At 50.4% G+C, this 15,404-nt stretch overlaps 1 protein-coding gene across 49 annotated transcripts in view; it reads left to right on the top strand.

Moving 5' to 3' along the window:
* EPB41 (erythrocyte membrane protein band 4.1) overlaps positions 1 to 15,404 on the top strand; it is a 95,917-nt gene that overhangs the window by 29,110 nt on the left and 51,403 nt on the right. The window lies entirely within an intron of this gene.

Genomic DNA, 15,404 nt, shown 5'->3' with positions numbered 1-15,404 from the left:
TTGCAGTGATCGTAGATGTGTTCCGCATCTACTGCGAGGAAAAATAGATGTGGCACTTACATTTTAGTAGGCGGGCTGTCTTTTCGGTTGAATCACTGTAAATGGGGATGCACGTCTTTCATTTGAAATCCGAGACCCACCCATCTCTCCCATTAAAGAGGAGTGTTTGGTATATGCCACCTGCAGCAAAAGCCTACCCAGCCGTTGCCTAATGCCTAATGGCACGAGCATGATTATGTTTGTGTGGCATCGTCCTGTTTTAAACGATGCTACAGGTTGATTTTGCTGCTTAAAATGAACTCCCTTTTGCGTACTAGCAGCTCACTGGGTGACCTCTAATTGATTTAACTGCTGCTTTTAATTTGAAATACATTATGGGTTAGAAAGGCACGTTCTGCTGCCCCAAAGTACTCGACTGAAGCGGTCCCAGATGGGCGTGAGTTGTCCATGTTCCCCATGTCCCGTTGCAGGCGCGTCCCCGATGTGAGAAGTTCATGCCACCACAGGGTTCCCTGCTCATGGTCCAGAGGGTTGTCCAAGCCCTGCTGCTGAGCAAACCTGCAGCGAGATGGGTTTTTCTCAAAAAGCGTGTGTTTGGGAAGGTAGGCAAGGGCTGGGAGCAGAAACGAAGCACAGAGAAGAGCTATTTACCTTTTCATTTTTCCTCTTGTATATAGAAGTTGTCTAGCACTGACCTTCCCTGCTGTTGTCAAGAATGAGTTTTGCAGGGCTGTTCATGAAACCCCTTGAAAGTGCACTGCACCACTCAAATAGAAGCACACACATTTTTTTTAAGAAATCTAATATTCAATTAAGAAATGAGTATATAATTGTGGTAAAGCGATATTTCCTTCTGGTGTGTAGCTGTTTCACACAAATGGCACTGCATCGGCCCTTTCTGCAATGGGCAGATGTAGAAAGGAGAAAAAGAGCCCAAAGTTTACAGGATCTTTCTCAAAATCCAGCAGAAGGATGACTTGCACCGGGTGATCATTAAATCTGAGCAATGCAAGTTGCAAAATAACTTCTTGCGCTGCTCTCTGCAGATGCCAGTGCGTTCGTGAAGGCTTCGCAAGCTGCAAGGGGTTGTTCTGCGCCATTCCCTAAGGCTCCCGCTGTGTTCCCTTGTCCCTGGGCTCTGCAGCAGGGAGCTGTTTCAGGTCTTGCCTCCCAGGTCTGGTGTTAATGCCTGAACAGGTTCAGTTCGTGGTATAAAGTGACCCGTGCTTGGAGGGAGATGGTTTTCAAGCATTTTTCTGGTAGTCTGGGGAGTTTGGGGTCTCCAACCTCCTTTTTTTGACTGGTTTGCCAAAGGCACTTGCAGCTGGCATGAATTTATACGGCACTGGCTGCTGATGTGATGGGCGCCCCACATCCCGGAGATTTCTGTGTTTAAGTCCCCAGTCTTGAACTGGTGCTGTGTTTTGTTGAGTCCCAAAGAAGAAAACAGACATTGAGCGTGTGGATGTACGGGGGATCTGAGGGGCTGGCAGAGGCTGCTGAGATTCGGGCACTCAGGCTACGATGACCTTCTGCTCATCTGCTGTTTCACCAGACCTGCTCTTCTTGCTCAGGGCAAGAAGAGACGGGGAATGTCTGTTTCTTTTCCTAGAGGAGAGGCTGGTCCTGGATGCCGGTGGGTTTGAAGCAGTGCCTCTAACTCCGTGCAGCGCAGCCGGCAGCAACCTCATGCACAGGGAAGTCTGTAATTAAATGTCGGCTCTTGAGTGCCGAGTAATTGGGAGCAGTAATTGGATGGTAGCTTAAGAGTAGGAGCACGGTTAAATAAAACAAACAGGCTTGCAGTCGTAATGTCAGCAGGTAAAACGCCTGGGAAACAGCAAATCCACATGGCAGCGATGCGCGCCGCGAGCAAAGCGCGTGCTGAACGCAGGCGTGCTTCAAAGCAAACCCAGCGAAACCAGAAGGTGCAGGCGCAGAGCAGGGGCAGGCTCCTCTCCTCCTTCCCCGCGTGCTGAAGAGGGAACGCCGCCTGGTAAGGCAGATATTTTGTTAAGCATCAACCTCGCTTAGGAATAAGGCAATGAAGCGTTCCTGATGTGGAGTTGTAATTCACTTCTCAACAGCTTTTGCAGCTTGTTTAGTTTGGGTTGCTGGAGGGAGCTCGGGCTGCTGTGTGCGCGTGCGCCAACGTCCTATGTGGGAGACCAGCTCATTACGTTTGTTTCTGTCTTTGCTTTGCTTTTCACTCTTAAACCACACTTCTTGCCACTGTGAGGGCTGCAAAAACCAACCTGCTTTTTGGAGCTGGTGTGACTTCGCTCTCCTTTGCCGTGCTTCCCTGCTAACAGCGTACACGGGTGAAGGAGGTGCCTCGGAGCGAGCTGAACCCCGGCCAGACCTCATCTGCATGTTCATTATTTTTGTTTTACGGGGGAACTGGCCACCATTTACTTTCAGCTTATGTATATATAAAGAGAACCTGTAGGAAGCGCAAAGGAGGCGGTTTAAGAATGTGTGTGTTGGGGGCGTAAAGAGCTGGTTTGGCGTGAGCCGCCTGACCGGGGAGCCTGGGTGAGCTCACCGGTGCTTTTTGCTCTCTCCACTTTTTTGCCCTGGTGTCATCTGAAGGGTCTTCTCATGGCAGTTTTAGCCCGAACAATGACATCAACAGAGCTTGCAGAAAAGAGGATTTGTGTGGCATTTTGTTCCCTTGTCCTGCATGAATGTGGATTTCAGCGATATTGTTGTGTCGCTCCTGCTGTCAGCAGCACAGTGAAAAGAGTAGCTCACTTGTCTGGTATTGCGACTGGGGCGCTCGCAGCCCTTTTGCAGCACAATTTTAGCTGGGGCTCTCCGTTCAGTCTTCAGTGCTGGGTGCCGAACAAGACCAGTAGGGTTTGAGTCCAAAATACTGAGGATAAGAAGGGTTATTCTTAATTTTCTGGTCATTTTGGGACTTGCTAAATACCCGAGCCATGCTGAGTGCCCATGAGTCTGCGGAGCTTTCAGCTGGACGAAGCAGTGTTAGGCTCAGTGAGGCTTTATCTGCACACGAGGCAGTTGCACAACTGGGATTTCAATATAAAAAAGGGAAAAATAAGCAAAGCTTCTCCAAAAAAACATCCAGTTATTCATACCGCCTCTGTGGTGTTGGGTGTGTGCGCGTGCACCCACACGTGTGCGCACTTTGAATAGAGACAGGATTATTTGAGACCTAGCTTGCAAAATAAGTATCAATGGGATGCTAAATTGTGTACACAAGACCAGTAGCTCATCAGAAAGCAGTGCTAGCCACAGCTACGATTTATTTTCACAGAGAGATATTTAAACCAGCTGCTTTCTGTTTTCTGCACATGCTTTATCCCCGCTAAACGAAAGACTTTGTTTTGCGTGGCTCTTCATTTTCTTTTAAAATAGTTGCGACGTATCAAAAGCTGTGAGCTGTTTGCTGTTGTCTTCTCAGCTGGCCGGCGGCCGGCAGCGTGCCGGCTGTGCCGCGGTGGTGTGTATCGGCACCCGTGGGAGCGGGGAAAGGTGGTTTACAACTTCAAAGCAATGCCCGGCTTTCCCCAGCGCGCACGCCTGCCGTCTGCCTCCCTGTCTTTACACCCAGGCTCTCTTTAGTGCCTTCGGGGCTGTTAAGCTTCTCCAGGTGAGGCATTTAATGCAGAATGAAAGGGAGAAGGTTGCAAGGGCAGCAGGGGGGAGGAGGGGACCTGGGCAGCCCCTGGGAGCTGGGAGAGGGTAGGATGGGAGCCGTGGGGTGGTGGGGAGCAGAACAGGGCTAGTGCAGCCGACAGGAGGGTGGGAGGGATCCTTTTAGTGCCCCTTGTCCATCGAGCAGTGTACGGGCTTCTGGGTGGAGCGATGTTTGGATCAGCAGAATTAAGCGTGGCTGGAGAGGAGGGTGTGTTATTCCGAAAGACGAGGACCATCCAGGAGCGCCGGTGTGAGACTCAGCAGTAATGCTGTCCTGCTGTGCTGGATGGCAAAGGTGGGAGTTGAAGAAGTAAAAAGAACCCCTCGAGAGCTGCTCAAACATGGCAGTGCTGGTGTTTGTTCAGCGAAATCAAAACGTGTAAAACCTTTCCCATACCAACCCATCGAGCGCAGACGGGAAGGCAGCAACCAAAAACATGCACAAACACCCCTGTAATGTTGGGTGCAAAGCGTGTTTCTGGTCGCCTCCCTGCAGGTACCGAGGGTGAATGCAGCTTCCATTTCCTTTCTGTAGTTTGAAGAAAGCAACATTTGTGCACATTTCCTCCATGCAAATGATCGCAGCGACTGCGAGCAGGAGGGTGATGCAGGAGCTGAGCAGGGGGTGCTGCGGGGACCGGCGAGGATGCTGACCTGGGTCTCCAGCACTGGAAGAAAACTCTCAATGCCATGTTATCTTCCTTCCCATTTTTAAAATCAATGTTCTCCCTTCCCCGCAAGACGATATTTAATCTCCTGCTGACGATTTCCTATCGCTGGTAGGACAGGCTGCGTGCTGGAGCTCAGCTGCCGCGTCCTGGTGAGCTATTAGTGCATTAGGATGGGAGTCCGGGGTAGTAATTCACAGCAAGAGTGAACACGGGCACCCCGTGGGATAACGCTGTAAAGGCTCCGTGGGCAGGCAGAAGGTGTCAGCGTAATTATTTTGGTTCGGCAGCAGAAGTGGTGGTAATAAAGTGCTCGCTGGGGTATTTGCTCTCCCAGAGGATCAAAGGGATTCCTGACAGCTGAGCAACTGAAATGAAGCATGCCGTTGTCCGCCTTTAACCGAGCTACCGAAAGGCGATGTACCAAAATAGCCGGGTTAGGCATTGAAATATCGTCCCTCTGTCCCGTGGGTCAATATTGAGAGTATTGCCTGAAATGGCATTTTTTTTTGCTGCAAACTTGTAGTCGCTGTGCTCCCACTCTGCTGCTTCAAGCAGACTGCCAGGGGTTTCTCAGCGCTGTAGTCACCTTGTGCTTAAATCCTGCCAAAGAAACAGGTGATTATTTAATGAAAAACGCATTTCTGACCTGTGCACCAGTGTGTCTTGTTAAAGCACCCAGAAAGCCGGGCTGTGTCTTCTCCCCATTGGTGACACAGCACAGCCGGTGTGGAAAAGATGGCAATTTTGATTCAAAGCCATCTCCAGTGAAAATGGTTGTTTGCAAATGTGTTGCATCAGATGTGTCAATGGATGTAATTAAGGAATGAAGACTGCTGCACACCCCTAATTAAGGGGATTAAAAACTAAAGCTGCCTGATTTCACTGCTGGGTGGAAAAAACAAACAGACTGACTGGTGGAAACGGCTGGTGGAAAGTCCTGGGTAGGGTGGTTCTGCTGCAGCCACACCGGGTACCGAAAGGAGCGGCTCTGGGGGGGTGACAGGACTGAGCCGCTCTGTAATTTGTGTGTAGTAACAAAACAAACACAAAAAACCAAACAAAAAAACCCCAAACCCTCAGACTGCTGAGTGTGGAAGGCGATACTTAATCGCTGCTTTGCACTTCCCTCCCATTCGGTTTCTGTTCCTGGTGGGGACAGGAGGATTTTCATCCCCTGCCAGCCGTGCTGGGGTGCAGCCTCGGGGAGGTCACAGGCGTGTCGCTCCCCGGTGGGTTGGTGTCCCGGCGTCTCCCCACCGTCTTGGTACCCGTTACCAGTTCTTGGCTGTTGGGGATGGCGGTGTGGGACCTTGTTGCATAGAAGCAGAAGCGAGATGCACGTATGAGGTCCGGTACACACGGCAGGACCTTCAGGCATCTGTGAGGTGCTTTTGCATGCACAAAACGGGCAGTACTGTGCCAAATCTGGGACGGTGGATGTTGTGCAATGGAAACATTAGAAGGCTGTGCTCTCTGTGGGCTTCTCCCCAGCCTTGCTAAGAGAACTGCTTTGTCATGGGATGGGGACCGCCAGCGAGGATGCTGATGCGATGATCTCCCGGTGCTTATCTGACTCCAGGTGGGTGTTACACGCTGTGCGGGTGCAGGATTCCTGAAGGGCTGCTGGGGGAACACCCTCTGCGTGGGAGGGGTTGCAATGCCAGCTGTGATTTTCCAGGAACCATCTTCTCCTTTGCTCTCCAGCTCGTGAAGCCACCCCAGGGGGAAGGGTGACTTTGGGGGGGGTCACTGAGCATCGCGAGCAGGAAAGGTGGGAAGAAACCCATCCTTTTGGAGGCGGTGTTAAGTGTCTGAGTGCGTGCCTGGGACATGCAATGCTCTTCTGTAATACGTGATGCTGCATTCACTGGGGCAACGTCCTTCCGAGGTTCTGGTGGCCGTTGAGTTTGTCCCAATCAGGCTGAGTCAATACCTTAAGGCTTTACAAACAGCATCTGACTCTTGGGTACGAGTATTTGCGAAAACATCTGAATGACTGGTTTGCAGGCCTGCGTGTGGATTACCCGTGGGCCAGGTCTGGTTGAGAACAAGGCTGCGCCCAGGCTTTAAATGGCGCTGGGTGTTTTCCTGCTCTCCTTGGGCCCAAGCAGGAGCCCAGAGATGCACAGTGGGATTTTCCCCATGGGATGCTTCTCTGGGAATGGTGCAGAATTTGAATTAACTCATCACCTGCACTATTTTAAAAGAGGAAAAAAAAAAAAAGTGAATTAAAAAAAAGAGGGGGGCTTTCTGGAACAGGTGTCTCCCCACCTCCTTTCTGCACATGGTGCCAACAGAAGATGCCTGGCAGTTCCTAGTCTGGAGGCAAGGTCAGCAGCTGGCTGGGGGTCTGCATCCCAGTTTACATTCACCATTGCTATGTGCCTTGGGAGCTACAGCCAGCTCGGAGAGGGCTCGTGGGGCTTGTGCTTCTGCAGGCCCTTCTATTTTTGTTGGAGGACTTTAATTAGCTTTTAGTGGTTTCTAAAGCTAAGCTGTGTAGTCATGGGAGTTTTCAGATGGTTAAAGTTTGGGTTCTTCCCGTGATACTGGGAGTATACAGCTTGAGGTTTGTGGTGGGAACAGGTTTCTCCTCCTTCATGAGGCTTTTAGTGTCCTGGTGCTGCTGCATGTGATGCTGAGCCCTGGAAGGAGGAGAGGAGACTTCAGAAAAGGGAAAATGCCAAACCGTGGCAGCTTCCTGAAACAAAGCCTTCTCCTTGCTCGGGAGGAAGAGCAGGCTGCTGCTGCTGTGTGATACCTGCTGTGGTATGTACCCACCCAGCGAAACTCAGCTTTACAAACCTCCCTGCTAGCTGAGTCACTCTTCCTGGGCTCGTTTGGAGCTTTTGCAGCCACCCCAGTCACGTCTCCGGAGCCAGTGGCCGTGGTGGGGCTGGGTCGTTCCAGGCTGGTGGATGCAGAGGGGGTCTCCAGCTTCTCCATCCCTTGGGTTGCTCTGCAGGTGTAAGCCACTGGGCCTTGGCCGTCCTGTTGAGAAAACCAAGAATCGAGGAATTTAGTAGAATAATCTGCAGCTGCCAGTTCCTTCCAGCACTGCTAGGTGGGGGATTGTTAAACTTTAAAAGTTCAGGGCTTGCTGATAATCACTGTAAAGGTAGCTGTCCCCTTGCAGCCCCCTTGGTCCCTGCTTGTTGCTCGATGGTTGCGGTGAGCGCTCTAGAGCAAACTGTATAAACAAACTCAGCCTGGCGCCCGGTACCGACTCCTTAAAACAGTGACAAAGCTACGTTGCTGCTGCCTCTGGGCAGAGCCTTGTAGGACGGGGCTGGACGGCGTGTCCTGGGGGTATCCTCCCTGCAGGCTCTCGAAGGGGAGGGGGAGTCTCCTTTGCATTGGGTATTCTTGGACTGTTGGTGTCAGGAAGAAGAGGAGCAATGGCTTATTTACAGGAGAAAAGGTCTTGAAATTAGCTTAGGGCAGCATAGCTGCTTGTTTAAGTATCCTTCCTCTTGAGTAGCAATCTTTAAGCAGTAAGCCTGGCTTAAAGCCGGGCTGAGGATGCTTTCAGCTAGCTTTTACCTGGGCTTGGCAGTGGGTAAGCCTAGTGAGACTCAGGCCATGCCAGCCCTTCTTGTTAGTGGTTCCCTTAGGTAGTTTAAACATTGTGCGTTTATTGTGCAGCTAATAGTGTAAAAATAACTGGCGTGATAGGTTATTTTTAATGAAGTTTGGGCGTTGTACCAGGGTGTGGCAGATGTATTTAAGGAGCTCGGATGAATGCAAATTGCATTGCAGCCATGTAACTACAAATCGAGTGGTTAAGCGCGATGTCCCCAGCACGCAGCGGACGAACAGCCCGCGCGTGTGAGCCGGAGCCGTCGGCGCCCGCCGCAGCGCAGCAGCAGGTGATGAAGCCTGTTAAGGGCTTTTAGCATCAAACACCCTTCTGGCTCTCGGTGCTGCAGTGGTACGGATTTGGCAGGTGCCTGTGTGTGTGCACGGGTGGTATTTATCTAGCAAGCAGTGCTTTATCAAAGGAGCGTGCAGGTCCCTCTTGGGTTCTAATTATAGCCTTGGTTTGGAAAAAACCAAAGGGAAAACGACAAAAGCGAAAATCGCTTTACCCCTGTGCTTGAAAAACCATAAGGAAGGAAAATGAGCCCTGTTATGTTAAACCTTGAGCGTAAATGAGGCACAGTGTGAGTAAACACATCTGTGTTCAGGCAGGGAAAAAAAAAAGAACCTCTTATGAATAATGCATGGGAAAAAATCTCCTGTTCAGTTGATTGAGATCTATTGCTTATTTCTGTTTAACTGTTGCTTTAGCAATCGGTGTGCTGCTGGAGGAAGAAGGCTGTTGTCACGTGCGGCGCTGGCGTTACCGCCTGTGTTTTACTGTCGTAGCCACCGTAGGTATTCCTCCAGTGCAAAGTCAGGAGCGGTTGTGATGAAGCGACCCGCTGGGACAAAGCCCGCGCGTCCTTGGCTGTGCTCGCTCGTGACAAAGTCCCGCTCGCTCGGGGGGCTCTTACGAGCGCGCAGGCTGCACCGTGCCCGCTGCTTTTATTTGCACAGATTTTTGAGGCCCGCCTCATCTCGTGCGCGCTGGGCTGCCCGCGCTCCCCGCCTCGGCGGAGGGCTGGTGGACGGAGCAGCCCTCGGGGATGCTATCTGCAAGGCGCAGGTGCCGGCGCTGCCGGCGGGGTGGGGATGGGTGCGGGGGGTCCCTCCCTTCCTCTGCGAGGCCGGGCAGATACCGGCTCCTTCTGCAAAGGAGGGTTTTGGTGCGACTGCTGCCTGCGGGGCTGAGCTCGCCGTTTCCTCCACGGGGGGTTTGGTGGGGTTGGAGGGTTTGGAGACTTGTCTCCGCGGAGGGGAAGCTTTGGCAGGTGCTGTGCATTCAAGGCAAAACGTTTCTGCTCTGACCTCTGTTGAAGCAGGGGAAGGGAGCCCCGAGAGTCGTTTCTGCTGCTCACCACAGGATAGGAGGAAACGTTTGTATTAAACTGATGGTTTTCTTAGTCTTTTTAGCAAACTACTGATCTGCTTCTGCGCTGCAGCAGGAGAAGGGATAGTCTTTGAGCAGCTTTATTTTGCTGGCAGCCTGGTGCCTGCGCCTTCTCTCTATTCTGAGTCCCAACTGCTCCAAGTTCAAGTGAGTTTTCTTAACATGTCCCACGTGGGCAACCGTTCCAAACCTATTGCTGTAGACAAGGCTCCAGTGACAAGAACATGTTTTCATTTAAATTTCAGTGCTTTGCCGATGAGCAAAGCCCATGATTTCCCGCGTAAGGAATTCTGTAGCATCCAGGAGGATTTCTGAGGATACATGGGAGGAGCTCCCAGCTCCCTTCGGTTGTAATGCACTTACTGCTCCGTTTAGTCAGGTCATTCTATAAGCCCAGTCTTCAATTTGACATAAATGATTTGCTTTCAGCAGATGGTGAGCTACTATTTTTTGCCCTCATTTAAATAGGAAAGCTGTACGATACCAGAAGATGAAAGAGGGCCATGGTGCTGCCGACATATAGTAGATTACGAGGGCTGGTCTAGTGAGAATTAAATCCGGGCGGTTGTAATGTGCCATCTGTGTTGTGTTGGGTGGTTTATTTTTCCCCTGCTCGATGAGGCTCCTGATGTCTCCTGTTACCCTCCGGGTAAGGCAGCGTTGCTGGCTTAGGAGCAGCATCCCTTTTGTCCAGGACCCAAAGTATCGGCACAAAAAGACGGTGCACATTAATGCTAGCAGTGGTTATAAAATGCCAGCGCTAATTATTCCTCTAATAAAATATAATAAATAAATACTGAAAGGTTCTGGTGCTTTATAGTATTTTAAAGTTGTTTGAATTTCTTATTGAGAGGCTCATTTTACTGCATTTGAATTTCTTATTTTGTTTAAACCCCCACCCCCCCAAACCAGTTCTCTGCTCTGTTTTTCTAACTGTAGTAAAAATCACGTGTAGGATACATTGCTTGAACACACGTGCGGGGCGAGTCCTGCTTTCGGTGGTTGCAGTTTCCTCCTCTCCCGCCCGCAGACGCAGCTTTCTTGCACATGCCCCACGTCTTTGAAAACATGAATTTTCGGCCTGTGCTGTCTTATTTCAGAGCAATGTTCTGTGTAGTTTCCCTGGTGGATTGTGTGCTTTTCACCCACATTGTGAAATGAGAAGGAATGCATTTTTAGAAAGAAAAAAAAAAAAAAAGAGACACTGTTGCTGAAACTATTTGATTTTTGCCTATTTTTAGCAGAAATTTCTCTCTTATCGTTGTCTCCAGCTCTTGCTGGAGCAGTAGTGTTCGGCAAAGCCACACATTTTTGGGTAGGAAGGTCAAGACAGTTTGTTCCAGCAGCGTGATTATCCTTATCTGGCATCGGGCATCGCTGCAAGACGGTTTGTGTTTCTGAGAAATGAACTTGCTGGTGGACAGTCCTTTCTCTTCTTTCTCTGAAAGACTAAAACACTAGGAATTAAGTCATGGTGTGAGCCATAAATTGTTTTTCCAGGCTGGGAAGCAGGGATAAGGTAGATTTTACTATTACTATGCTTATTTGTGTGCCTAAATAAGAGAGACTGGAGCACGTTAACAGGTAGGAGACAGCGATAAATGCGTATCTAAATATTAGTGCTTCTTTGAGCCTCTGTAACTTGTCATGAAAGAACCCAATCGAGCAGCATCGTTATTTCCAGAGAACTAACGCACCATCGCTTCATGCCAGCCCTCTGGGAGCACAGGCACAGTGAGTGAGTAATTCGGCATCCTCCAGGCTTTGAAGGCGTTCTCGACAGGGAACCGTTGGGATCTGTTGAGCTACTTTAAAATTTGTATTTTAGATAAATTACTGTGTCTGCCTGCAGGCTGGAAAGGGGGAATGGTTTGGCTTGGAGGGTGGTTGTCTTTCGATGTCTCGAAGAGCAGAGGCTGAGGAAGGGTGTGGGGTTGAAAGCGAGCTTTGCTATTCTCTGCTCGCCAGATATTAATTAGCGTTGGATCGGACCATGGATGTTTGGAACTGGGTGAGCAATGAGCCCTTATACTCCTTTTAAGCCTCAGGTCTATTTTGTTTAAGGGATTTTGATGCAGAAAAGCAGGGTGAGTGTATAGGTGACCACGAGCCTGCAAAGCTGTTGTGTGCTCCCTACAGCCACGTCCTCGGATAGAAACAGGGGGTGAGCCCTGAGGCTGGGGGTCTCGGGATGGTTGGGTGGCTGGAGGGTCCTGCTGTGCCGGGGACAGCAGGTTCATAAGGCGCTTGTGTAGCCCTTTGCTTTGACGTTTGGCGTTTGGAGATGCCGGTGCCTTTCAAGAAGAGGTGTGCGGGGCTCCCTCGTCATCATCGAAGCGCGGAGGTTCGCGGCAGTGCTGTGGGACGCGGGGAGGCCCTGGTCCTGTCCTGGGGGCTGAGCTGGCGCAGGTGAAGGGGATGCTGTCGGTGGGGAGGTCGACCTGCGGTGTGGGTCTGCTCGGGAGGCAGAAGCCTATTTGTCTTCTCCCCACAGACTGCTCTGGGTCTGTTTAATTACCCTTTCTTCAGATCGCTTCCTGTTGCTGAAGTCTTCTTGTCTGGAGTAGGATGTTCTTAAACTTAAAAGTGCTTAAATATAAATACATACTTGAACTCTTTTCTGGTGAGATTTTTTTACTCTGAAATCTCTATGTGGGATCATATCTAAGTTTTGCTGTGATTTGCTTATTTCTGTAGCGTTAAACGCCTACATTAGGCTTGTGAAGAGCCTGCCTTTTATAGGCTGTCTGGCACCAAACCCTCATCCTCTACCAAAAAAATCCCCAAATCCAGCATTTACAAGCGTGGCAGCTCGGAGCAGGAGGTGAGCAGCACTGCCTGGGTGCTCCTGCAAGAGCAGAGCATCCTCCTCCAGTGTCCAGGGAGCTCCCGAGGCACCTGCAGGCTCTGCAGAATTGCCTTGTGGAATAGCGATGGGAGAAAATCTAATTTAAGAAAAAAACCCCACCTGCTTGTGGTTTGGCTGTGGGCAATGCTTTCTCCGAATAACGAGTTGAAGAACAACAGAGCGGGAACCTTGCTCTTCGTGCCGGCTCTGCTGCGGGCTGGGTTGGAAGCAAAACTCTACTTAGGAAACATCTCCGTGCAGCAAAGGTGCTTTTTTAAAAAAAATAACACCGCCTCTCGGTTATGTTGCTTACAAACCTCCCTGCTTTTGGTTGAGAGCTTGGGGGAAACCATTTCTGAACATAAAACTTCAAAGGGAGGGAACCAGCCACGAGCCCACGCAGCGGCCGAGCGCGCTTGGGACTCGCAGCAAGACGTTTGCCTGCACCCAGTGAGTTACTGGTGCTGGTTGCCGCTATGAAATGTTTATTGGGAAGGGCTGGGAAGGGAAGGGCTGGTACGTGTCCGTCTCTGCGTCCCCAGCCCTGCCGAGGGGATCTGGCTGAGCTGCGAGATGGTTCCCGGGGGATGGAGGAAAGACGTTTGCTCATGGCCAGCGAGACCCACCTTCCCGTGCCAGGAAAGGTCCGCGACTGCGGCTTTGAAATCCAAACAAGTAAATATTTCTTGTTCCAGAAATGTTGGTATTTAAAGAGAGAAAACTACTTCCAGAGGAAATGCTTGTTTGTGACTGTCCCTCTTGTTTACTGAAGCTGATAAGAGCTGCTCCTCAGCTGTGCCCTCCCTGCAATCATCATTTCAAGAGCCTCAATTCTTTTTACTTTTAAGAGCAACGTGCTTCCAATGTGTGTTTAGATAATGATTCTTACAAATGTATTTATTCAAAACAAACACAGTAGGAAGCAACTACAAAGCAGACTGCTTTGGCAGCTGGTGCAAAAGGGAGCTTGCTATTTTCATGCATTTGTGCTGGGACAGTCTTGCAACGCATCCATCCTGCTCTGCGCGTGCTGCGGCATCGGGAGCTTTGCCCTGGGAGTTGGCCATGGGGAGTCTGTCCTCGTCATGGGCTTGGGGTGATGTGCGTTTGGCTGAACGTAGCTTGTTGCCCCCTCCACTGCCTTGCAGCATCTCCAGGAGCTTTTGGAGAGCTGTGGATGGCGTGAATTGGCGGCTGGGGTGACACTGCAGACAGGGCCGTGCATTGCTAACGGGGCCAGCAGCATCCGTGCACCCTAGCAAGGGGTCACAGGAGGAACAGAAACCGCAGTAAAAGCTGCAGGAGCAAGTCACCGGGTGCTGCATCCCCAAGCCGATCGCAGCCCTGTGCCCCTGCCATGTGCCCCTTCAGAACCTCTCCTGAACGGAACTGCAGATGTTTCTGCTTTAGGGGAGAAGGAAGTTCAGGATTGCAGATTTTCTTTTGCTTCCCTCCCTGAAGCGAGCGGCAGGCGTGAAGCTGCCCCCTCCTCGAGGGTGGTGGTGGGAGCCAGGGGGATGGCGCGTGAATCCCGCCATAGCCTTTCATTTAACTTGGATTTTACCACTTTCTCACAGAGCCTGTTCTGTGATAATCTTGCAAAAACAAACTCCTGCAAGACTTCCAGGGAGGTGAGGTGACGTAATGCCCAACTCAGCAGTGTGTTGGAGAATTAGCCCTGTGTGCTCTCGCTGCCTTGGCTGGGCTATGCCGAGCTGTCCTGTCCTCTCCTGTGCAAAGCACCGGAGGAGGAGAACCGATACGGTGTGGTTTTCTGCACGTCTGTGTCCCATCTAGCTCGGAGCCTTGACACATCTGGGTTTCGGCACTGTATTTGCCTTGCAGAGTCCCTGGTGCTTCAGGTGCCCACGGCTGCCCGTGCAGGCTGTCTGCTCGGATGCCCGTTTTCTCAGTGCGGGTAAAAGCTGCAGACTCAGTGGCCTCCACCTCTCTCTTAGGTTTGGAGAAACCCGGAGCAGCTCACCGAGGGTAGATGGTGGGTAGGGCATGAGGCTTGAAACCTGGCTTCTGCGGGAGACCAGGCTAAAATGGGCTCTGCAGCTCATCCCCAAAGCTGGCTGATGGGGCTAAGTCCAAGTGAAGAGGTTTCAAAGAGTTCAGAGAGCCTGTCCCAAATCTGATGCAGCTCCACATCACTGCGATGGGAGCACAGACCGTGTGGGTCATCATCGCTGCTCTTACAAATCACCTCCCTGCAAAAAATCCCCCCAAAACTAAAACTGAAAACAAAACAAACCTTTGAAACCCAGGAAACTTGCATCGCTGGGGAAGCAAATTCAGTGAAGGTCTCTAATGCTGCTTGGTTTCAACCACAGCTTTAAGAATAATATTAAGCTTTTGCATTAAATGCGAAAGTACTTTGGAAAGCTAGGAGGGCTTTTCTTTCTGAAGCATTCTGGTTATTTTGGCAATCGGGATGAGTTAAATTAAAATTGTTGAATGTAGTAATATGTAGGAGGGTGGCATCTTGAAATGTTTCTTGTTTTTAACTATGTATTTTGAACAAATGTTTGCATGCCGAGGCTTGGGCTGGCGGGATTGAAAGGCATATTGGATTATATGCTATTTGCTCTGTGTAAGCAGTGGCAATTTATTGCTGCAGGTGCATGTGATGCAGCGCACAAAGATTAGTTCTATCCTCTCTAAAGCATGATTATTTTGGGTCCTCTTTATGCCTTAAATAGATATTCTTCTCATGTGATTTCCATCTTTTTGTGTCAACAGCCCAGGCTAAAGTTGAAATAAACATTGCATCAGCTTAACAGCACAGGCTCTGAAGAGATCTGCCCTCCGTTGTGGGGATTGTTTGGAAGCCTTTTCGTTTTACATTTTTCTAATGTGCAACGCAAAGATCTCTTGAATCCTGAAGCCTGCTCTGTTTCACGGGACCTTTTTTGTGCAGATCAATGTAGTCGATCGACACTGATGAGTCCTATCTGGAGCAGAGCATCAGTGTGGTTCATCATGTTTAAATATCCCTCTTTGTAGTTCATGGTGAGGATCTGTGGCCTCTTTCAGGGACGTTTAGAAGTGAGGAGCTGTTACAAGTTTTTGTGACCGTGCAATTTCTGACTCTCAGGTAGGAGATTTCTCCTTCCAGTTGCAGTTGTGGAGAAGGATGCTGTAACGCGGCACGCCATCGCAGGCCCTCTGGGGTTTTGGCAAGGTGCGGTAGAAGGAAGGTTACCTGGTCATGTGCGTGTCCTCCATGTGGTTGGACTCAATGATC

Source organism: Phalacrocorax aristotelis, chromosome 20 (assembly GCF_949628215.1).
Source record: "Phalacrocorax aristotelis chromosome 20, bGulAri2.1, whole genome shotgun sequence".
Lineage (NCBI taxonomy): Eukaryota > Metazoa > Chordata > Aves > Suliformes > Phalacrocoracidae > Phalacrocorax > Phalacrocorax aristotelis.
Note: the sequence above shows the minus strand (reverse complement) of the source record. Positions and strands in the feature narration are given on the sequence as shown.